Source organism: Corythoichthys intestinalis, chromosome 5 (assembly GCF_030265065.1).
Source record: "Corythoichthys intestinalis isolate RoL2023-P3 chromosome 5, ASM3026506v1, whole genome shotgun sequence".
NCBI classification, from domain to species: Eukaryota; Metazoa; Chordata; class Actinopteri; order Syngnathiformes; family Syngnathidae; genus Corythoichthys; species Corythoichthys intestinalis.
In genome coordinates this window covers 41,308,851-41,332,556 of record NC_080399.1, presented here as the reverse complement: position 1 = coordinate 41,332,556, position 23,706 = coordinate 41,308,851, and the positions used below count along the sequence as shown (strand labels likewise).

The window sequence follows — 23,706 nt, the reverse complement described above, 5'->3', positions numbered from 1 at the left end:
ACCATGAAGCGGGAGGAAAATGATGACAATTCTCTGCGCTTGTGACTGACAGGGGCCCCAGAAAATAGTATTTTCAATTTAAGGAATTGAAGTCATAAGACTCAAATGATTTTTTTTTTTTGACAACCCTAAATCCACAGTAGCCCCCCCTCCCATCTTCTAGAATAACAAAGCTTGGTGTTTGAGAATCTTCTTCAGATGAAAGCACAGTGGGAGAGAAATAGAAAATTCAAATCCCCGAGTTGATACGTTTAGATTGATTTCCTACGTATACACAATACATGTAAGGGCCCAGCCCGGCTCCAGGGGTGACCATGGTGACCTGTGCGGGTGTGGTAAAGTGAGGTCCCAAATTGTCTATCATCGGGGTTTTTTCAAGCTGCACTTTTTCTAGGAACTATTTTGCAGGCAATTGCATGAGTCCTCCTTCCTGATACGATTCACAACCCAGATAGCAAAATATATCTGGAGCGGACATGGGCAGGATGAACTGCAAATCTCGGCCCAACTTCGTAAAACGGATCCACCCCAGTGTCTTTTTGAACAATGGCCCAAACTCAGGAGTCACTTGCCGGATCAGTAACCAGTTTTGGGCCAGAACTAGTCCAAAGTAGCAGACACGACATTAATTAATGCATGATATGGCACACGTTACCCAATCTGAGCCAGATTTGTATCAAAACCGTTTTCAGTATTAAATTTGTGGTCAATTTTGTTCAATGTATTGTACTGTAATATGTTTATATTGCAAATTAAATTTGACAACACTTCTTTTTCATGCCATTTATTAATGCTAACATATAAATCCAACATACAACAATATAACAACACAACATTGTTTTTTCACAAAATATTTTAATTGGAGCAAGCAACGCTACATTAAAGATGACCCATTTTTCATTGTAAACAACATATTGAATTTGTTAAGGCCCTGGGGTAACAGGGGAACTAATTCACTGAGAATGAGAGGGAGTGGTAGATAGTGTCCGAAGAATCCGGTGGGCAGTTTTGTGATAGAACAGGTAAACTGGCAGGCAGGAGTTTTGCCAGGCAAGCAGTACAGGATCTAGGGGGGAAATCACTCATGACTCTGACACTCGAAGGAGAAGGACGCATCAACATAAGGAGCACATTGCCACGATTGACAATGAACTATTGGGAAAATGAACAATCAGAGGGGATGGTTATTATAAAAGAAAAAAAAAACAACAACAACAACTTGTAATCACGACGAAATCTGAATGGCAAAAATTGATATTCGATATTTTCTGCGTCCTATATGGTCTACTGGGGACGGGTTTCAATAAGTTTCGGCTTCTCCCGTCAGCCCTTTTCTTTTCGGGTTGAATTAATTGTAAACACATATAAATGCTGTATGTTTGTTTGGATTTGTCTTGCCTGAAGGGAAAATAAAAATAAGTAAATAAATAAATAAATAAACACAAAAATGAGCTCAGTTTAGGATTACAAGATTCTTTAGGTGAGGTGAGTTGTTGATCTGGTGATGATGTGAGGCCAAGGATCGGTTTAAGTAGGCTGCTGACAATGATCAGCGGCACCTGGTCCCAGGCTCACCCATCTGCGCAATCAAGGCGACAATTAAGGCAAAGGACACAAATACACAAACACAAGGGGGAGCGGCTCAGTTTGAATGATAGTATTCAAACGTTGAAACATTTACAGTAACACAGAGTAAATGCTTTTTTCCTCCTGACCTCCTTATGTTGTTATGCAACAAATTTTGAGTTACTTAACTTGCCGACTTGGCAAATCACTTGAATCCACGGGCCATTTAATGAACGCTCGATTGAATGACTTGTTTAGCAGTCAAGCAGTAAGTTCAATACGCGATTATGACTTTGAATAAAGCACTTACCATACAAGTTTGAGCGCGTCTAGTCTGCACGGTCAACTCCGGAACAGTGTGCATTTGGACTGTCATTGTGTTCATACGGGCCACATCTGGCGCTCTGACGTTAAGTGGGAGTTTGAACCTGTCCAGTCTGCATGGTCCGCCATGGAACAGTGAGTAACCTATCATTTGGACTGTCATAGTGCTGATTCGGACCGCATCTGGCGCACTGACGTTAAGCGGGTGTGATTGTTATGCGGATCTGGCGAGCTGAGCTCGGATCCGGCACCTACCTCACATAATAATTAGAGTCAAGGGCGTAGGTTTGCATAGGGACGGTAGGGACGTAACACTAGCAACTTTTCAGGATGCTCAACTTGTTCCCACCAACTTTAAAGCAACCTTATTTGCATTTAATATATAGGTCATTTAAATTTTCTTCCCATATGTTGTAAGGATAGAATTAAACCTACCATTATAAAGTAAATTATTTTCCTGATGTTCAGACTTAGATTTACCGCTTTTCACTTGCTGAATGTGCCGGTCCATTTTTCTCTCTCAAACGCACGTGTGATTGGCTGATGACTTGCATTTATTTAAAATGTATTTATTTATTTTCTAGTTTGTTTTTTATTTTATTTTTATTTAAAAAGATTTTTATTTGCCACCTAGACATTTTTCAGATAATAATACATTCATCATAATCAAGGTAAAAAGTTTTCATTTTTTTGTTGAGTTTGGTTGTGCTTGTGCACAAAAGCACAAGTGTTATACCTGAAGGAAGGCTCCATTTTTATTTATGTTATACCCTGGCTATGCAGTTTTTTCAGTTGTATTTATTTATTGATTTCGACAAATGTTGAGTGATCTTAAGACAAATGTATATTTTTTGCATTCCTGGATAGTTAAGAGATTATAAGTGTGTATGTTAATGTAATTTATTTTAAAATATTGCAATTTTAAATTTGCTTATAAAATCCAGACATTTATTCTGGAAGTTTTCCAAAATGTTTCTGTCGTAGTTTTTGATAACAAAGGTTTGAATCGAATGTTGTATCACCTGAACCAATACATATGACAGTTAATATGAGTCAATACATATTTATTTTGCATTGATCATTTAGCCTATCAATTAATTAGGTTCATTTTTGTGAGAAATGAAGCCCTGACCCCCATTCACCCAATCTGTTTAGTCCTATTAATGTCCTATCCCCAGCATTAGGTGTTCATGCAGGTTATGCTGTCCCTACCTATGTTGAGACCAAACCTATGCCATTGCTTGGAGTTACAAAAACCTCAAGCATTTTTAATAATAAAATAAAAAGTAAATACAAAAATCTCCACCTTAACTTTGCTGATAACTAACAACCATTTTTCACATCCTTCATTTCTTGGACATGGAATATTTTTCCAATAGTCCACGGAAAACGTCATGCACTATTAACCTTTTGATGCCCTCTTACTGCGTGACTGAGATATTTTGGGTTTTGTGGGATTCGGTTTAAGGAGATGCAATGGTACAGACAGCTAGCACTGACTTTAAGTACCTTACCTTGGCTCATGGCAATTATCATCCTTTTCAGTTTCTAGCGAGAAATGAACTTGCTCCTGTCCTTTGAAATACAGTTTGTAAAACCTAATATTGTGACTGCAGATACTGACACTTTAGGCCTCTATAAGATCACACAAGCGTAGGATTCATACTCACTCAGTGAAAGCTGTAGTAATTTCTTTAGGCATACTGCATATCCCAGAATTCTGACAGATCCACCGCTGTTGCCATCAAATTCAGCCATGGCAAACCCACTTTACTCTGCTTATTCCTCCAAACCTTTCTTGTTGTCTCTCCACTGCCTCTGTAGCACATGCAAGATGGAAAGTGAGTTTGTTCGAGCGTCTTTGATGTACTTTTTAGCAAACCGATTTTCGTAATTGTTTATCACAACAAAGGAATGAGCAGGCGAGACAGAGCTTTGTTGCCAGAACCCCCTACTAACACACTGGCCTATGTAGGATGCTACTCGGTCATGATGAATTATCATGTCAGGTTTCATATCATATCAAACCACTGAGTGTGAATGGGATTGAAGCCAGTGATTCGACGTACAGTATGATAAAATGTGATGTCAATAAACAAACAGTGGCTAACCTATTGATACATATAATGCTCTGGATTACAGTGAATCTGGATTACAGTGAATTCCGCAAAACATCGGAACGAATGCATGCACGTATATATGGCTTTCTCATCAGCTTGTTTGTCTTGCATCAGTCCAATTAAACAAGTTTTCGGTGCATTAGCGCAGTCCAAGCATCAGTCTGTCATGCAATGAGCGTCACTTAGATGTTTCAGAGAGCAATAAAAGGACAGACATCCAACCCACCAGACCTCCCTACAGAGCTGTCAGCAGTCAATAAGTCTGCATGCAGTCAATCATAAATATGGCTGACGGCCAGCACTTCAAGGTCAGCAATTAAACCAGGCAGAAGGACCAATCAGGTGCAAATTCAATACCAAGTATAGGATTGGCTGTCATTGCAGAAGTGTGTTTGTTTAACTTTGGTATAAAAAGGAATTTTTAAGGACTGCTGTCACATTAGATTGAACTATTTTCTTCCCCCTTCTTTTACTCATGCCCTCAAAGTTCAAATGACACTGAAGCACATTTATTCACTGCCAGCCCGCCTGATTCTAATGGATTTTATATGTATCCCTGTCATATGCAACAGATAGTGAAAATGTTGCCATCAAATGCTTATCAGCAAAACATCGACCATCAAATTCATTTTTGGTCTAATTAGGTCTTAATTTTGGATTCAGGAATTAATTCCACCTATATCCACTAGATGTCAGTGGCAGTTGAGTTAATGAGCATAGTGAGTAGCAAGTGATGGCTTGGATTGAACAGATTTAATACATTACAAATTGAAATGACTGTACAGTATATTAGGTGACCCTATTTTGATTTTCAAAAATGAGGACACTCGGCCCGACCTTTAGATACTTGAATTTTATTAGATGCCTGTATCACTTTAATATATTTAAAGTGTGCGTCCTACGTCTGGATAGAACAATTCAGTGTGACAAAAAAAAATTATAGCCAGATAGTATATGACCAAAGACACACATTCAAATACTCAGAGGTTAAGCAATAGGCTTTATTATAGTTTATACTTTATTAAGTAATCGAAAACAATGAAAACGCAAAAAAAAAAAAAAAAAAAAAAAAAAAAAAAAATTAAATTATGATGAAAAAAAAAAAAATAATAATAATACAATGCAGACCCATGGGAATCAGTCAATACACACACACAGTAGGCTATATGCACCAACTAAACATTTATATAAATACTTTCACAACAATCGTTGACAAATTGTTATTCCTACTCAATTGTTATTCTCATTAAATGATCTAGATTGCACGCAAACCATAACCGAAATAAACTGACAAACAATTCAAACAGCATGTTTCCAAATGCAGCAGTGTAAAACTACATTTCCCATAATACCTAGCGCAGCTTAGCTCACTGACAGCTACCCTATTAGCGACCACCGGTAGCCGAGGCAAAATCAAACATTGCTATAAAAGTTTACAATCATCGGCAGCGCAACGATGCGACACCAAACGGGATTTTACAAATCACACCAGTACAAAGCTCTGTCAGACATCTACAGTTGCCGAAAAGTAAGTTTAGCAAGTGTACATACCGATAGCATGTGAGCTCCTGTCGTGACAAAGGTTTGTTAGTGAATGAGAATACACATTTGACGTCATGATAAAGCCAGTCTGTGACTGCGCACGCATGTACAAATTTGTATCCAAAGTAGGCTAAAGGTATTTTCGTCTTAAATACTCTTTTGGGTACATGAGCGTTTGATTATATGCGTACTGATCATAATAAAAGTCTTAGCAACTGGGAAGCCTCTCTGGGAACACATCACAGGCAGTATAGTACAGTAATATTCTGTGCAAAGCGTCAGTCAATTTCATCACACGCTAATTAGTACCCTGAAAAATAATGAAAACCGGACATTTTTAGGAATTTATGAAACCCCGCCGGACGCCCTGGACAGGATGTGAAAAGTGGACATGTCCGGGCAAAAGAGGACGTTTGGTCACCTTATATTTAACCATACTCATGAATATACTAAACTCCAAGTGTCACAACTACAATGAATACTTTGTCTTCCCTATTTTGCTACACACAGGTTAACGACATGTGATTCTCAGTTTGATATTAGACAAAAACAGAGCTCTCCAAATTAGGGCAGAGCTCTCAGCAGCATTCATGTGCAAACTCGTTTTAGAGACATGAGGAGCTCCCCAGCCTCTACCGACCACCGTTGAATAGACTCTCCTGCTTCACAAAGGGGGACTTGTCTGCTAATGTGCTTCGAAAGGCGCTCAGATCGTTGATATGCACGGCGACGGGGCAGCATGCAGCTTGCCCACTTTACAGTTAATTAAGACACACACTCTTTAGGCAGGATGCCCCCCCCTCCGGCTGAACTCTGGCACCATCACTTCTAGAGACTCAACGCTTGAATTTTTCATAGGGAGGAACCCAAATAGGCCTAAGTTTGTGCACACGTGAAATATAGCTTTACATCGAGCCCAATGTTTTGTATCCGAACCACAGGTTTAATCCCCTCATCTGAAAGGAATGTCTTCTCTTTTCTGTGCAGTCTTGATTTCTTCTCCTTCCTTCCTACTCTTGACCTAACCATTTTCTGAGTACTTTTCCCATTTTAATCTTTCATCCCCACACTGTATGTGCAAAGGCAAGGAGAACAGGTTTGATCAAAAGCGACATACTCCCTGGTGGTTTATGGATTAATCTCAGATGGTGTTGATCAATAGGATATCTTTTGTGATGCCATTGTTTACATTTTTTGCTTTGCATCATATGTGGTCGATTTTACGGCCTGATTGTTAGGCGTGTGATGAAAGGTTTTTTTTTTCATTCACACTGAAAGGGACCCCAAAAAACAAAATAAATAACCGGTGGCGATCCGGAGATTAAACTCTGTGTTCTGTCAGATTACCATACCGTTTTGAATATATACTACAGAGTTCACTAAATCTGGACCTCGGTGCCACTTTTCCTGTCGTGTTTTCCACGTCTCTCTCCCCTAACACACCTAAATCAAATGATTATGTCATCAGCAACCTCTCCATAAGCCTGATAATGATCCTGATTATTTGATTCAGGTGTGTTGGAGAAGGGAAACATGGAAAACACGACAGGAAAAGTGGCTCCGAGGTCCGGATTGAGTGAACCCCGATATAGTGTTTCCCTTAAATTAAAAGTTGCTACACTTTATAATAATTATACTTGTTAATCTATAGATGTAGTTGTTAATGACCACATTTGGCATACACTGAACTATATTTCATAAAGTCACCTTTTCTGCATTAAAATGCAAATACATTTGCAGTATTGTTGTTTTATCGTTTTTTGTTTTGTTTAGTTTAAAATTTTTTTTTTTTTTAATTGATTTGATGACTCTTATTGTACAGTATTACGTACAGTCAGATTTAATATGACAACATAATGTTCCATAAATCTGCATTTCAATACGGAAATATTTTATCAAAAGCAATCCAGTGTACGTCACATTTGGCATACACTGAACTATATTTCATAAAGTCACCTTTTCTGTATTAAAATGCAGATACATTTGCAGTATTGTCGTTTTAACGTTTTTGTTTAGTTTAGGGTTTGTTTGTTTTTTAACGATTTGATGACTGTTATTGTACAGTATTACGTATATATCATATTTAATATCACAACATAATGTTCCATAAATCCGTATTTCAATACGGAAAATCTTTATCAAATGCAATCCAGTGTTCGTCGCATGGGGTCATTGGACAACTACATCTATAATTTAGCAATAATTCTAAATATTATAAAGCACTTTGAGCAACATTTAATGTGTGGAAAAGCTCTAGTTTAGCATACGGGTATGCTAAACAAGACTATGACAAGTTATGCTAATATGTCAGAACACAGGACACTCTGAAGAAGCCTGGGTTGTGATACTAACAGGGTTTATGAGGCTCACAGTACTATTATAACTTTTTATTTGTCATTTAGAGGAGATTAAAAAAATGCATAGTGTGCATCAGTCCACTATCAGCACGATCACAGGTTTGTCCTTTGCAGAAGAAGTTGTCCCAACTATCCTTGAAACAAAAAAAATCGTAAGGCTTTGAATTACTTTGATTTTGTCGCAAATACTGTACATATTTAAGATGCTCTCTAAATGTCCTCTTGTCTTCAGACGTTAAAGTGTTTATATATTGCAGATTTCGTCTGCTAACTGTTCATTGCGTCTTCATTGCCTGCCATCATGTTTGTGACTTCTTATCACCGTAAGTAATTTCGCATGCGCCAAAAATAATTCAACAAAAAAACTCCCTATATGGTCTTGTGAATCTACATAATCCAGATTTCTGAGCGCACTCAAAGTTATCCTACAGCATAGACCCATGCGGTCCATAAGGCGAGCACGGCAAATGCTAGGGGCGTCACAGCGTCCAAAAGGGCGTCAAGAAAAATGTTCAAATAATATTTGATGATAGCAGTTTTCCAAAAATTATACAGTACATGACAATAAAACAACACAAAAACAATACATATAGTAATAAGTATTTAAATAATAATGAAATCATTTTTCTAATGCACCTTCTGCTCGTTTCCCCGTTTCCTGTGATGCAGTAATTTCACCACAGTCTCTAATCTCACTCACCCCTCCCGTAGACCAGCGAGCTACCTGAAGGTGTTATTTTTAGCCTCTGCAATTGAGCGACGTTACGGCGACAAAGTCATGAAAAGACAAAAGCCCTCTGGGTCGCATTTTAGAAATACGAAGAAAGAAGAAGAGCATAAACGTGAAAAAGACAGAGGTTTGTTGTGATGAAAAAAACTTTTTGTAATTGCATAAACATGTATGCTAGCAGGTATTTAGAATATTCTAGTTAGGTAGAGTTTTGATGACATACTACTAAAGCTAAATTATACTGTAACGTTAGCCAGGCCTGTTTTTTTAGAAATATTTTCAGTATTCAGCCAGTTTTGGATTAGTGTCAGTTAAATTTACTCCTTCCCCCATTTTAGAGAAAGTTAGACAAAGTGTATGGGCGGGCTAAAATTGTGTCTTGCTGATTTTTATGTGATCTGAAGCACTTTTACATTGTGTTAAATTGGGCTGATCAAATAAATTTGCTTTGCCTAAAAGTGCTAAGGTTAATTAAATAAATGCCTACACAATTAATTATGCAATTAATGATTTCATAGTTCTGTGGTATGGGGGACTAAAAGTGCTATGGATTTAAATGCAAACATGTGTTACTAAATGTGCCATTAATTCATTAAAATATTCAATTTCATTTTTGTTTATAATCTTATAACATTTAAATCATTATTATTGGATGGTCCTGTGTAGTTGCTGTGCTTCATGAATTTATTTTATTTATTTATTTTTCAACCTTGCCCGTCAAAGTTGGTGCCCATTCCGAACACCTAATTGAGCCAGGTACAGTGCCTTGCAAAAATATTCGGCCCCCTTGAACCTTGCAACCTTTCGCCACATTTCAGGCTTCAAACATAAAGATATAAAATTTTAATTTTTTGTCAAGAATCAACAACAAGTGGGACACAATCGTGAAGTGGAACAAAATTTATTGGATAATTTAAACTTTTTTAACAAATAAAAAACTGAAAAGTGGGGCGTGCAATATTATTCGGCCCCCTTGCGTTAATACTTTGTAGCGCCACCTTTTGCTCCAATTACAGCTGCAAGTCGCTTGAGGTATGTTTCTATCAGTTTTGCACATCGAGAGACTGACATTCTTGCCCATTCTTCCTTGCAAAACAGCTCGAGCTCAGTGAGGTTGGATGGAGAGTTTGTGAACAGCAGTCTTCAGCTCTTTCCACAGATTCTCGATTGGATTCAGGTCTGGACTTTGACTTGGCAATTCTAACACCTGGATACGTTTATTTTTGAACCATTCCATTGTAGATTTGGCTTTATGTTTTGGATCATTGTCCTGTTGGAAGATAAATCTCCGTCCCAGTCTCAGGTCTTGTGCAGATACCAACAGGTTTTCTTCCAGAATGTTCCTGTATTTAGCTGCATCCATCTTCCCGTCAATTTGAACCATCTTCCCTGTCCCTGCTGAAGAAAAGCAGGCCCAAACCATGATGCTGCCACCACCATGTTTGACAGTGGGGATGGTGTGTTCAGGGTGATGAGTTGTGTTGCTTTTACGCCAAACATATCGTTTTGCATTGTGGCCAAAAAGTTCAATTGTGGTTTCATCTGACCAGAGCACCTTCTTCCACATGTTTGGTGTGTCTCCCAGGTGGCTTGTGGCAAACTTTAAACGAGACTTTTTATGGATATCTTTGAGAAATGGCTTTCTTCTTGCCACTCTTCCATAAAGGCCAGATTTGTGCAGTGTACGACTGATTGTTGTCCTATGGACAGACTCTCCCACCTCAGCTGTAGATCTCTGCAGTTCATCCAGAGTGATCATGGGCCTCTTGGCTGCATCTCTGATCAGTTTTCTCCTTGTTTGATAAGAAAGTTTGGAAGGACGGCCGGGTCTTGGTAGATTTGCAGTGGTCTGATGCTCCTTCCATTTCAATATGATGGCTTGCACAGTGCTCCTTGAGATGTTTAAAGCTTGGGAAATCTTTTTGTATCCAAATCCGGCTTTAAACTTCTCCACAACAGTATCTCGGACCTGCCTGGTGTGTTCCTTGGTTTTCATAATGCTCTCTGCACTTTAAACAGAACCCTGAGACTATCACAGAGCAGGTGCATTTATACGGAGACTTGATTACACGCAGGTGGATTCTATTGATCATCATCGGTCATTTAGGACAAAATTGGATCATTCAGAGATCCTCACTGAACTTCTGGAGTGAGTTTGCTGCACTGAAAGTAAAGGGGCCGAATAATATTGCACGCCCCACTTTTCAGTTTTTTATTTGTTAAAAAAGTTTAAATTATCCAATAAATGTTGTTCCACTTCACGATTGTGTCCCACTTGTTGTTGATTCTTGACAAAAAAATTAAATTTCATATCTTTATGTTTGAAGCCTGAAATGTGGCGAAAGGTTGCAAGATTCAAGGGGGCCGAATACTTTTGGAAGGCACTGTACAGTCAGCTGCTAAAGTTAGGCGCTATTATGGTTATGGCAAATATATGGCTAATTTAATTTAACATCCCACTTTCTTCTCTTTGTAGATGCTCTTCTGAAATATTTTCCTTCCACCTTTGTACATCCCAGGCCATCTCTTACAGCCACGTTGTCCGCACGCCAACTCCAGTAGTTTCCCACACACAAACTGCTAGTGGAAAAAGAAGTACAGTGTGAGTGTTTAAATATTTGTGGTGAAAGTCGCTATTGTTGCGGGGGCTGGGGTGGTTGCACCACCAAATATGTTGTCTTGGGTACCAAATTGGTCAGGAATGGCCCTGCTACAGCATATACAGTATTTTACCAAGGAGCGGATTAGAGATTAAAGTATGTTTCGAAGGTCGTGGCACTGAGTCCCATGTAGGGTCAAAGGGAAAGCTCGACCTTTCAAGTCTTTATCACAAATAACTGTCCACTACTGTAGTCTGGCAGCTGTGTTATCTATTTTAATGCAACCTCGGTGCTCCTTGGGAGTTCTGGTTATGAAGTGGAAGGGTGACAAGAGGACTGTACGCCATTAACCAGTGGGGGCTTGCTGGAACACTCAGCTGCCTCCTGCTGCTGTTCTCAAGAGTGGGAAGACTGTAACAGTAGTTCTCTGGCTAATGTACTGCTGAGTATTCAAGGGAAAGTGAGGGGTGGGGGTTGGACCACAATGCAGAAACAGAAACCCACTGTTTACGGAGTCCGACTTTAGCACTTTTTAATTTTTGGATTAAACTTGGTTGAAATAATATAAAATGTATTCTTTAGGCCACTATTTACTCATGATTCTGATTCCACCAATGACCAGATGGAAGGTTTCTTTTGTGAGTGGCAGACTCACAAAATCTCGAGCTGAAGTCTCAACACGTTTGCAGTCTGTCACAGCGGCAGTGTTCTCTGCAGTCGCGCAGCGAGGGGGCTCCACTGCTGTGTTCAGCCGAAGCTGCGGCCAACATGACCCTACCATTAGACGTTCTCTTTTCTTCTTTGTGTATAAATTCAATTGGTTCTTTTTACCTTTCCGTGTAAACGGAATTCAAAAGTTCAAATTTAAAAACTGTATTGGAGTTGTTTGGTTAAGCTTCAGCAAACAAATACTGTACTAAAGTATTTCTGCAATATTAGGACTTTTATCTTCGTGATCCGTATATACCAATAGTTTAGTTAAAACAAATGCTATGAAATGAAGGAAATAGCTGTTTACAAATACATAATTTCAAGTTGTATCAATAACGATCAGTGCTTCTCAAGGTTATTAGGCCGATAGGAAAGGCCTTGCTGAGGGCTGGCAATTCAATATACTCAGAAATGAAACCAGCATGTCAGTCCATTAGGTACATCAGCAGAATTTGAGTTGTAAAGCAAATAAACCCTTGTCAAACAATAATGATACTTTGGCCAAACATTGTCATAAGCATATTAGAATAACTAGGTTTGACATGCGATTCCCATACTGCTTAGACACAGCTACAGATATTGGTTAAATAACACGATACTGGAACATGGGAAGCCCTACATGTACCGAACATGGCCAGTGAAACGCGACATTGCCAGACCGGATCTTAGGTTGAACACAGCTAGACATAAGCAAAATAAGCAAACATTTTCATGTTTTTTAACCCGACTTCAGATTACAAAACAGCTCTTCCATTTACATATTCAAACATTAGAAGCACACAATTACAGATTATATTCATCAAGTGTCTGGTTAGTGTCAAATGTATTTTAAAGTGCTGCAGTACTTGCCTTGGTTCAGAGAGCACAGGAAATGCCTGCATTTCCATTTCTTTATCTTACTGCGAAAACATTTCACTTATTACTAAGGGCGTAGGTTTGGACTTAATATTGGTAGGGATGATATAACACTACATTAATAAGACCAAACATATTTGGTGAATGGGGGTCAGGGCTACATTTCTCACCAATATGAACCTAATTAATTGATAGGCTAAATGATTAATGCAAAAAATAAATCTGTATTGACCTATAATAACTTTTACACTGCACATTTATAACATCTTAATTTGATAATTTTTGTTAAATCTAGTCAAATAATTTTCTCCATCTTTTTTGAGTGTTAAAGGCTAGTTAACAGATTCATGTGTCAGATTCTTCCACTTACTTTAATAAATATTACTATTTGTCCGTATTCGCCCATACATCTAAAATTTGGTCATTTTTCACCTAAGTCAAGAAAAAAAATTCTTTCAAATAATGTTTTGAACAATATTCTTGAATTAAGAACATTTCTGACAAAAAAGTTTTTCTTTTAAGATTAAATATACAAACTTTTTGCTTAAAATAAGTCTGTTAAGCTTATTTTCAGCCAGCTGTTTTTCTTATTTCAAGAAATCTAAGTGAGTAAAATGGACTTGAAGCACTGTAGCAGTAGCAAAATTAGTGGAGTGTTCCCCACCTCCACAACATTGACGTCTTTTTACATTACTTACAGTGGCTGCTGCTGGCGGAACGAAAATTCTAATATTCCTCGTCTTTTGTAGGAGGGCGGGGGGAGGTGGCATAATGTATTTCTGTCAGGCTGTGAATGTGTGTGTGTGTGTGTGGGGGGGGGGGAAGTCATCAGCCAATCAAACGTGCGTTTGAGGGGAAAAATGGACTGGCACATTCAGCGAGTAAAAAGGGTCAGTGTAAGTGTGAACATAGTGAAAGTACTGTAATTCAATTAATAATGGTAGGATCAATTCTATCCTTACAACGTATAACAAGACAGTCTAAATAACCTATATAACTGAAGTCATTATATAATGCAAATAAGGTTGATTAAAAGTTGGTCGGGATAATTTGAGCATCCTGAAAAGTTGGTAGTGTTATGTCCCTATGCAAACCTATACCCTTGCTTATTACATCAAGGCTTGAATAGGTCTCCTGTAATTGCTTTCAACTTGGACAAAAAGAAACATGTATTTTCATTCTCCAAATTCAGTATTTACACTGCATTATGAATTACACAAGCAAAGACGTTGCTGAAACATGTCATATTGTGTCTGACAGAAAACTAAATCCTGGAAGGTTCATGGTAAATCCGAGCATCTGGTCTGTATAAAAGCAAGTGTTGCTTTCCAAACAGACACAACAGGCTCATTTCAGAAACATACACAATAAATGGCTGTTTAAATTGAGATGTGCTTTATGTGAATGTGGAGAAAATGCATAAATGTATTGTAAGAATATATTATCAGAAATTTCTTTACGTTTCAAAATCCCAATGAGGCCATGGTAATGAAGTCCATTTAAAAACAAGAATCAGAGGGTAAAGCGAAAGGCCAAGGCCTTCTCGCAAATGTCACGTCAAATGCGTTTACGTCATAACCAACAAGGTTAAAACATAGAGTATGCAGGCCTATGTCCACTTTGTGTGACTCACTGAGTATTGATCGCTGGATTGCATCAGGGTTTAGCTCCATAAAAGCAGAAGGCACAGCCACAGTGGCATGCCGATATAATGAAATTCAATAGGAGCATACTATGCATGCGAGCAATGCCGCCTTGATAATAATAAAATATTGTGCACATTAATCAAAATGTATTGTTCTGTGACTGAGGCTGTAAATCCATTGACTGCATGCAACAATAACGTAACATTCTATACGGAGAAATTGAGTGTTAGTAAAATAAAACATGGATTCCATGCTCATCTTTCATTTTTCCACATTCATCATAAAACTATTGCCATTCACAATCTCTTCTGAGGTCACGTGGTTCCAAGTTGAGATGCCGCTCAAGTGTAGGAAGCGTGGACTATCTAGGAGGTAAAAATTCTCAAAACCATGAGAGTATAATAATGAAATAATAAAATCTAAAACAAAGCAAAGATTGCTATAGAATTTTGATTTCCCTGTGAATAAGGAAGAACAAAGGGCATAATCAAGACTGTAGACTTTTCATCCAAATCATCAGTGATGACAATTGAATGAGAAAGTCCATCTAATATTTCCTCATCTCCCTCTTACGCACGTTTCATTATGTTTTTCGACTGATTGATTTGCTCAGGGGTTTTTCCAAATTTTTAATCCGCCATTATTCACACACAGCCACAAACAGTCTTCTGCTTGATGTGCAAGTCATTCAATGTGTATTAGACTGCTGCTCGTACTTAAGGTTCAGTGGGAATTATTTGATGTGGGTGCGCACCATTCAATCACATATTGTGACATTTTTCCGCTGCTTTTCTATAATTCTACCATCAGACAATGAAAATGTCTGTGATTGAGAACTGTGACATGGCCTCGAAAGCACAGAACACTGCAGCGCGCATACTCCGATATTTCTGATGAAATGTATCGGTCTCTGTCACTAAATGTAAGTACTGTGTGAGTTGTTAGAATCGGCCATGAAATGACACTATTTGTCTGTGGAAGCTCCCTGAAGCACTCTCTGTTTCTAAAATCCAAAATAGCTTTTACTGTCACCATCAACCACTCCATCCCTTAATCTCTTCAAGGAGATCCATTACCATATTAATAATGAGATATGAAGCAGTCATAAATTAAATCCGGCAATAAAAAAGCCTACAAGGCACTCACACTGAGTCATTTTAATGACAGGAGCATAATTAGAACTGTGTTCGTCAGAGTTGACAGACAAGACTCACTGTCCTCTCCTACGCTTGGCCTAAAATTACCTCCTTTTGTGAAGTCAAAGGTCACAGATGTTGGACATGGAACTTGGCTCACAATATCGGGGTTGAGATCAGGTCTTCCAGTTGTGTTCTTCTGCACCAAAGGCATCCAAGCATGCGTTTCTTGACCCATTGGCTGTCATTGATGGTCATCGGAGCAGTGGCACTGATCATTCACTGTCAAATGCAGCCAATGAGAGGAAAGGTCGGTGTTTTGTACATGGGAGAACAATGAAGAATCTTCCAGAAATGTTCCCACAGTTTACTGGCAGTGTGAAAATGGTTACAGAAAAAGATTTTTCACAGGATCCCTTCCAAAGTGTCCAGTCCAACTACTAATGAATGTTGTATTTACAGTAGGAGATTTGTGATAATTCCTTGAATGGAATTACACTTGCTATGTTTTTTTATTTTTAGAAATATTGGGTCAGAAGTTATCTGAACAGGTAACATTCTCTAAGTCATGTACACACATTTGTCCTTGTTCTTTCCTAAATAAAAGATGCAAATACATTTTTCAGCTTTCACAAATAAATCCTTCCTGAGAGCCTCGAAACAAAATCTTCTAAGTGTAAAGTTACATAAAAATGCACCTCCCTATAGGGCGTTCATTATCTCGCTTTAGCAACCCCCCCGTAATATCATGCAGAGTGAACAAAGATTTTGTGTGCCCCTGTCACACACTGTGCTTCTGTGAGTGACACAGCACTTGACATCTCATGTGAGTGGAAGCACCAACGAACGGGTGACAAAGCATGTTTGTTTCCCTCGTTGTCGTAGTGCAGAGGGTCATGTGTATTTTTGGATTTTTACACAAGAGAGAAAGAATCTGGGTGAGGGAGATGTGCTACGTTTTCTTCATTCTAAGAAGACTAATATGTGCATACTTGATTTGAGAAATTCAATAAATATGAGACCTTATGCCTAATACATGATCAACAATCTAATTTCTTGTGTCAAGACAATGATAGGCACTACAGATAAACAAACAAGCAGTGATCTCCACACACCAAATTACCCATTAAGTGAAACAGAAAAGGTGAAACAGTAGAATCTTGGGCTCCTCATGAATTTCAGTATAGAACTTAAAGTGCCTGTGACACCATAAAAAACATCTTAAATAGCATTATTAGGTGAATTAAAATCATATTTTGAGACGATTTGACTGTATACAACAATTTGGCAAAGCGCAGATCACGAGAAATGAATCTTTTAATCAGCCTTTTAGCCCTGCCTGTCATTATAGCGCTCTAGCGCCTCCATCTGGGTACTGACGTCACCAGAGTAACGATTTCAGCTGATTTCGAATTCAGCCCATTGAGGGTGAAGATTCAGAACGAGGAAAATGCGACAGAGAGCAGCAAAATATCATCACTGTTTTAATCTCTCTATTCCAATTTTTTTTTTTATAGGAGATTCTTTTTATCTGAGTATTTTTTCTGAATTGCTAAATAAATGGTATAGTTATGACAAATAACAGTCTTGTGCTAAATGGAATATGAAATATCAAAAATGCATTTATTCAGTACGACAGGGCAAAATTACTGCATTCTTAAACCTCCCGAACGGTATTTAATGCCACCAGAGTTAGTCTGGCTTTTGTCATTTCCTTGCCTCGGCTTCGGAGACGTAGAAAAGAGCGTAAACAAAGCAGGAGGCGTGAACGCTAGGCTACATGCTAACGTGACCCGAGCGACTTTTCCAAGTCTACCCCGACTCATGTCACACAAAGCAGCGGGGTTGATTGTCTTCACCGATCGGCCAGCCCCCAGCGGCGAACAGGTTTCGGCTCGTCGTTCTGCTGCGGCCCCGGCAGGCAGGCAGTGCTCCTTGCTGGGGAAGCAGAGGGGAATGAACGCCGAAAATGGCGCATTCTCGGTGGGCAAACCGACTGACATCGGAGCGGAGGGGGGGGTCGAAGTCTTGACACAATCTAGAACCGGCGACGAGAGCGGGGGGCTCCCTGGGCCCAAGCCGAGGATAGTCCTCTATCGACAGGCACGCCTTTATCGGCCGGCGACCATAGTGTGCGACAAGCCGCCGGTCGTTGGGCGCGTGGCCTTCTCCGTGGACAAGGAGCATTGTCACCCACAAAAGGCAAGCCATCTGCTTATTAAAGCGTTTGCCATGAACCGAATATTTGACATAACATAAAACACATAGCTTACTCACTGAGTCGTCCGTCCGATGGTCTCTCGATTGTCGGACTTGTTTTGCCCTTTATCTGCAGTAAACAAGATCTTTAGGAATTCTAAAAAGCCTCACACCACTCCCCCTGGTGTAGCAATAGAAGCCTGCAGCATATTGGGCGGGCGTGAAGCAAAAAAAATAACGAATTACCGGTAATCAACAAAATCAACTGAACCTGCAGTCCATCTGCATATGATAGTAATGGCTGTATTGTGAAAATGACTTGTCCGCTGATGTCACATTCACCTTATTCCTCAATCCGAGACCGTAGCTAGAAGTCTCTAATTTTCGTAGCACGGAATAAAATACTTGAATAAATATATCGATCGCTTCCACAAACATCAAAGAGGTCCATTTCATTCAGGAACATAAAATACGAAATAAACATGCTATTTTGTGTCACAGTCACTTTAACTTATTGCATAGCAACTGAGCTTCAACAAACAAACAACAGCGTTTGTCTGATTGGCATATCAAATGCATAATTACACTGCAAAGCAGCTTCAGCCCAACTTGTACTTTGGGGGCTTCCTGTTACTGAGGAAGTGAAATGGAGTCATAATTTGGTTTATTTGGGTTAAAGTCGATTTCATTTCAATGGTTGTGGTTGAAATTAGTTTAGTCATAAAATAACTGGAGCAGTGGTTCTAAACCTTGCTAAAGGTACCAGACGCCACCATTTTTACATGTGGATTCACCATACCCTTCGGAATTAGATAATAAGGCAATTTTTTTCCTATTTAAAACCGATATATCTAACCTAGCAAGCTAATAATTTAGCAAATTCATGTTCAAAATTCCTCTCATTTTGACAGCATGTTTTATAAATAGGTCAAAATTTGAGACCACACTGCCCATTGGTCTGTTGTATTCCCTCATACTAAGTGCGAGTCAACCTTCCGCTGAGCAAACCAGTTACGCTTCCCATCAGCTCGAGGACTAGCAGTTAAAAGAAATGGATTAAGCCTGTAAATTGGAAGCAAACCAGTCCGAAACCTGGCCTTAAAGACCAAATGTGAAGTAATTTCATAAAATGCCAAATAGGGTCACAATTACAGTAATTAAACATTGTCCAACAAATAAAGCATGAAAAAATAATTTATATGTTGTATATTTGACAAAATATTCGCGTTTCCGAAGTTCGAGTCTGAAAGGGGACGAACCCGAAAGTGATACGTCACACCGAGAACAGCGATAGCAGCGCTCCATATGGCCGCCCTACAAAGCCCTTCAAACAATGACTCAAACAGCGATATAAGCGATAGATCGAGCGGAAGTGAGGAGATCCAAGTTTTTGAAGAGTTGGAGTAAGAGGAGGAGATTGGAATTTTATGTTGGACCGTACATGTATTAGCCAGACACTAATCAGGATGCAAACAATGTGTCCAGACTACCTGACATGGAATGGAGACAAGACCCATCGAGATAACAAAATTGGTAAGATATAGGCTGTTATTATTTTTATGATTTGAAGCATGTCAGGTAAATAAACCACCTACTATTGCCTGGGATAAAAGAAAAGTTTTGACGAATCCCCGATCATGTTGTGGAATGAACAGTAGAAGCTAGCGACGTTAGCTTTTATTTACCTGACATGTTTCGGCGAACACTTCCGCCTTCGCCAGAGGGTCGAAGGCGGAAGTGTTAGCCAAAACATGTCAGGTAAATAAACCACCTACTATTGCCTTGGATAAAAGAAAAGTTTTGACAAATCCCCGATCATGTTGTGGAATAAACAGCAGAAGCTAGCGACGTTAGCTTTTATTTACCTGACATGTTTCGGCGAACACTTCCGCCTTCGGAATCCTCCGACGAAGGCGGCCGTGTTCGCCGAAACATGTCAGGTAAATAAACCACCTACTATTGCCTGGGATAAAAGAAAAGTTTTCACGAATTTATAATTTTAGGGAAAATGAACTCAATACAACTATGATCGGGGATTGCCACGAGTTAGCTTTCGGCTAACGTCGCTAGCTTCTACTGTTCATTCCACAACACGATCGGGGTTTTGCCTCGAGTTACCTTTCGGCTAACGTCGCTTCCTTCTACTGTTCATTCCACAACAGTTGGCAGCTCTGCTTTGACAAAGTCATCAGTCTTCTATCCAAAAATCACACTTTTTTGCAAATCTTTGATCATCAGCAGATCGGTTGAGGAAGCAAGCATCTTCGAAGTGTTTGTAGCAGAGAACACTACTCAATGATGGCGTGAAATTCATTCGCTTCGTGCGAACGAAGATGTCCATTTACGTGCCCTGCTATCCTTTGGCCACTCATACAACTTTTCTTTAGATTAAGAACAATACATCGCCACACACCACCGTGGCATCTTACCGAGAAGCAATGCAACAATACTGTTCCATGGCGGACTTCCCTCGCAGTTCTCTGTCTGACGTAATTTCCGAAGATTGTCGAAGAAAAGCATTTTCGTTGTCAAGGGCGTTGCTATGGGTTAAACAAAAAATCTGGAAGGGTTGCGTTCAGGGCCGGAGTGGGACTCATTTTCGGCCCTGGAATTTCATGCCTCAGACCGGCCCACTTATTTAAAATTATGTCATTATGCATACACGTGTTAAGTTCAGTGTTCTCTAAAGCCGTGGGCTGTAATTCTGTGTATTCCAACTCAGTGCAGGTAATGGTTGTTTAACAAGGTGGCTCTATTTTAACAAGTGCAACACAACATATTTTGAACAAATTTAAAAATGGATTAAAAAAAAAAAAAAAACTATATTAAATGATACATTTGAAAAATAAATTAGGCCAGTCAAACGATTAAAATTTTTGATCAAGTTAATTACAGCTTAAAAATTAATCGTAATTAATCGCAATTCAAACCATCTATAAAATATGCCATATTTTTCTGTAAATTATTGTTGGAATGGAAAGATAAGACACAAGATGGATATAAACATTCAACATAAGGTACATAAGGACTGTATTTGTTTATTATAACAATAAATCAACAAGATGGCATTAACATTATGAACATTCTGTTAAAGCGATCCATGGATAGAAAGACTTGTAGTTCTTAAAAGATAAATGTTAGTACAAGTTATAGAAATTTTATATTAAAACGCCTCTTAATGTTTTCGTTTTAATAAAATTTGTAAAATTTTCAATCAAAAAATAAACTAGTAGCCCGCCATTGTTGATGTCAATAATTACTTACACAATGCTCATGGGTGCTGAAGCCTATAAAATCAGTCACACCCAAGCGCCAGCAGAGGGCGGCAAAACTCCATAAAACACAATTAACAAGTGGGCATGTCATTGTACTGTCATTTAAATCTGTCTGAGCAGGGCATGTGTATTAATTGCGTCAAATATTTTAACGTGATTCATTTAAAAAATTAATTACCGCCCGTTAACCCGATAATTTTGACAGCCCTAAAATAAATGAATCAATAAGACCTTTTCTGCAACATCAAATATTAACAAAATGAGTGCTTACAGATAAAACAAACATAGCAACATAACAATATGAAAAATAAAGAATACGTATTGCACATTGTAACAACTTCTAATGATACTATTATCCATTTTCCATTTCCACTTTAAAAACGCCACGTAATTGATTATATTAATTCTAATGTTAACTCGCTGAACGACATGGCAATCTTACCTTCCAGCTCTGCACCTGTGGTGTGTTCATTATGGCTAATGCTTGCTGCTACATATCCCTTGTGAGGTGCTACAAGAAGCCAAAGTTTCCACAATTACATATTGTCGTATCACACGGTGCAAGTTGCATTTTATTCGCCATCTGGCCTTACCACTTTCGTTGTAATCCTCTGTAGTTTGAGGCAGCAAGGTCGTTGCATGAAAAAAATTAGCTATTTTTGCGCATTTTGCCGATTCTTTCACGAGTGCTTTTCTTTTTAATTCTTATTTTTCAGCGCCACCCTTGCTCTTTTTATCCATCCGAGCACCGAGTTAGCAGCTAATTTGGCTCAATACACAGACTACAATTAGGGGGCGGAGCTGCATGCTGTATTTTTCGTCTGCACACGTGAGGATGAGTCTGGGAAAAAAATACTGTTTTTTTTTTTTTTTTTTTTTTAGACGGCCCACAGGGACAGCGGTAACAGAATGTAAGTTATACTCAGTGACACTGTCACAAATAAATACCAAACAAAAAATGATAACAGTGTAATTTTTTTTTTTTTTTTTTTTTTTTAAATAAAACCCGGACCGGCCCATCTGGCCGGCCGGCCCTTCTGGAATCGTCCAGAAGCTCCCGATTAGTCACTCCGGGCCTGGTTGCGTTAAAAAAAATAACGAAAATATGTTTATAATTGTTTAGCCATTGATATTATTCAAAAATATTGTTGGCCAGCCTTACTTCACATTTGGTCTTTAAAAGCTACTTTGCCTAGATTTATTCAACGTACGAAAACGGGGCTCTGCGTTTCTTTACCTTACCGAACCCCTTAGAGTTACTCACCCAGATTAAGAACCACTGAACTGGAGTCATAAAGATACATATAGTCACTAACTCCCCTTGGCACTGATTTTTGTCCACCGATTGGATAAATTAAGAAATGGACTTCATGCGTGTGAATTAGATGTGCCAAAACTGAATCTCCAAGCTTGGCAGGATGCTTGTGAGGTTGTCCATATCAGGTGAATAATCACTACTGGAACAAAGTCCTCATTAAAACACCAGAATTGGGTATTTTATGGTGCTTTTTGATGGCCTAAATATGACCCGTTGTCAGACTGGAGGTGGTGTGCACACAGAAGGGAGGCAGGTAAGCCAATTTGCGCGTAGCTCTCATTCACCACCGCCGATTCTCACAGTGCAAGCGAGAAGCTATGGGGGAGGGCTGCAGATTGACTGAACAAGGAGTGTGGTAGAATATGGAGGAAGATAACACAGACAAAGATGGTTTTGCTCGAAAGAAATGGTTCCAAATGGCCTTTTTTGATTGCTAACCTCCAGTCACTGCAGGTAAGGGCATCAAAACTAGAATCAGGATATAAGTTTGTGCATCATACTATGAGAGGTCAATATCAATGCATATAAGTCATTATGCCCATATTCACTCTTACCCATCTGCATGTCTTTATGGAGAGAAGTAATTGAGTGATAGAGGACACAACTGCTTGGCAGGAAGCTAGCTGCAGTTGTTGAGAAATAAACAGTCGACCTCATTTGTTGTATCTCTCCTTCAAAACAAAGAGCGTGGAGGCCGAGGACGCAGGATGGAGTGACGCATTACAAAACACAATTGGACGATCATCATGGGGAAAATAGGAAGGGAAGGTGAAGAAACTAGAAGTTTCACTGCTCATGCTGGGCTGTCCATATTCCACAATGAAACTATTTAGTAACAACAGTATACGTATAGACAATGTTTATGGTTAACTGTTTAAAGGAGGCACATCATTACTTACAGTATGAAATTTCACAACCAATTAATTTTGGTTGAGCGACTTTTATTATAGATACAGTGGTACATTTACTTACGAAATTAATTGGTCCTGGAATTAGTTTCGTAAACTGAATATTCCATAAGCAGAGGCGTGTTTTCCATGTAAATGCCCTAATCCGTTCCAAGCCCCCCAAAATTCAGACATAAATCTTTTATAAAACATAAAAATGTATCAAAATATCTAACAAATACATGATTTTACAATTACATTAATGCACAGTAAACATAAAATTCGTAATGTCCAAAAAAAAAGAAGAAAAAAAAAGGAATAAAGAATAAAAATTAATTCACTCACGTAAAGCTGTCAGAACACCTCTTGTTGAATGAAGATGCTGAGATACACACATACAAATACAGCAGAGGTCTCTCTGAGCCAAATGGATCCCAAAA

The 23,706-nt window shown here is 38.8% G+C and overlaps 1 long non-coding RNA gene across 1 annotated transcript; it reads right to left on the bottom strand.

Annotated features, from left to right (window-relative positions):
• Positions 1–897: 897 nt before the first annotated feature.
• On the bottom strand, positions 898–21,827 carry LOC130915648 (uncharacterized). The gene is made up of 4 exons (XR_009063114.1): positions 21,504–21,827; positions 15,696–15,869; positions 3,561–3,708; positions 898–1,066 (listed from the first exon to the last, which is right to left on the bottom strand). It is a non-coding gene; the product is annotated as an uncharacterized LOC130915648 (long non-coding RNA).
• Between the last annotated feature and the right edge of the window lie 1,879 nt (positions 21,828–23,706).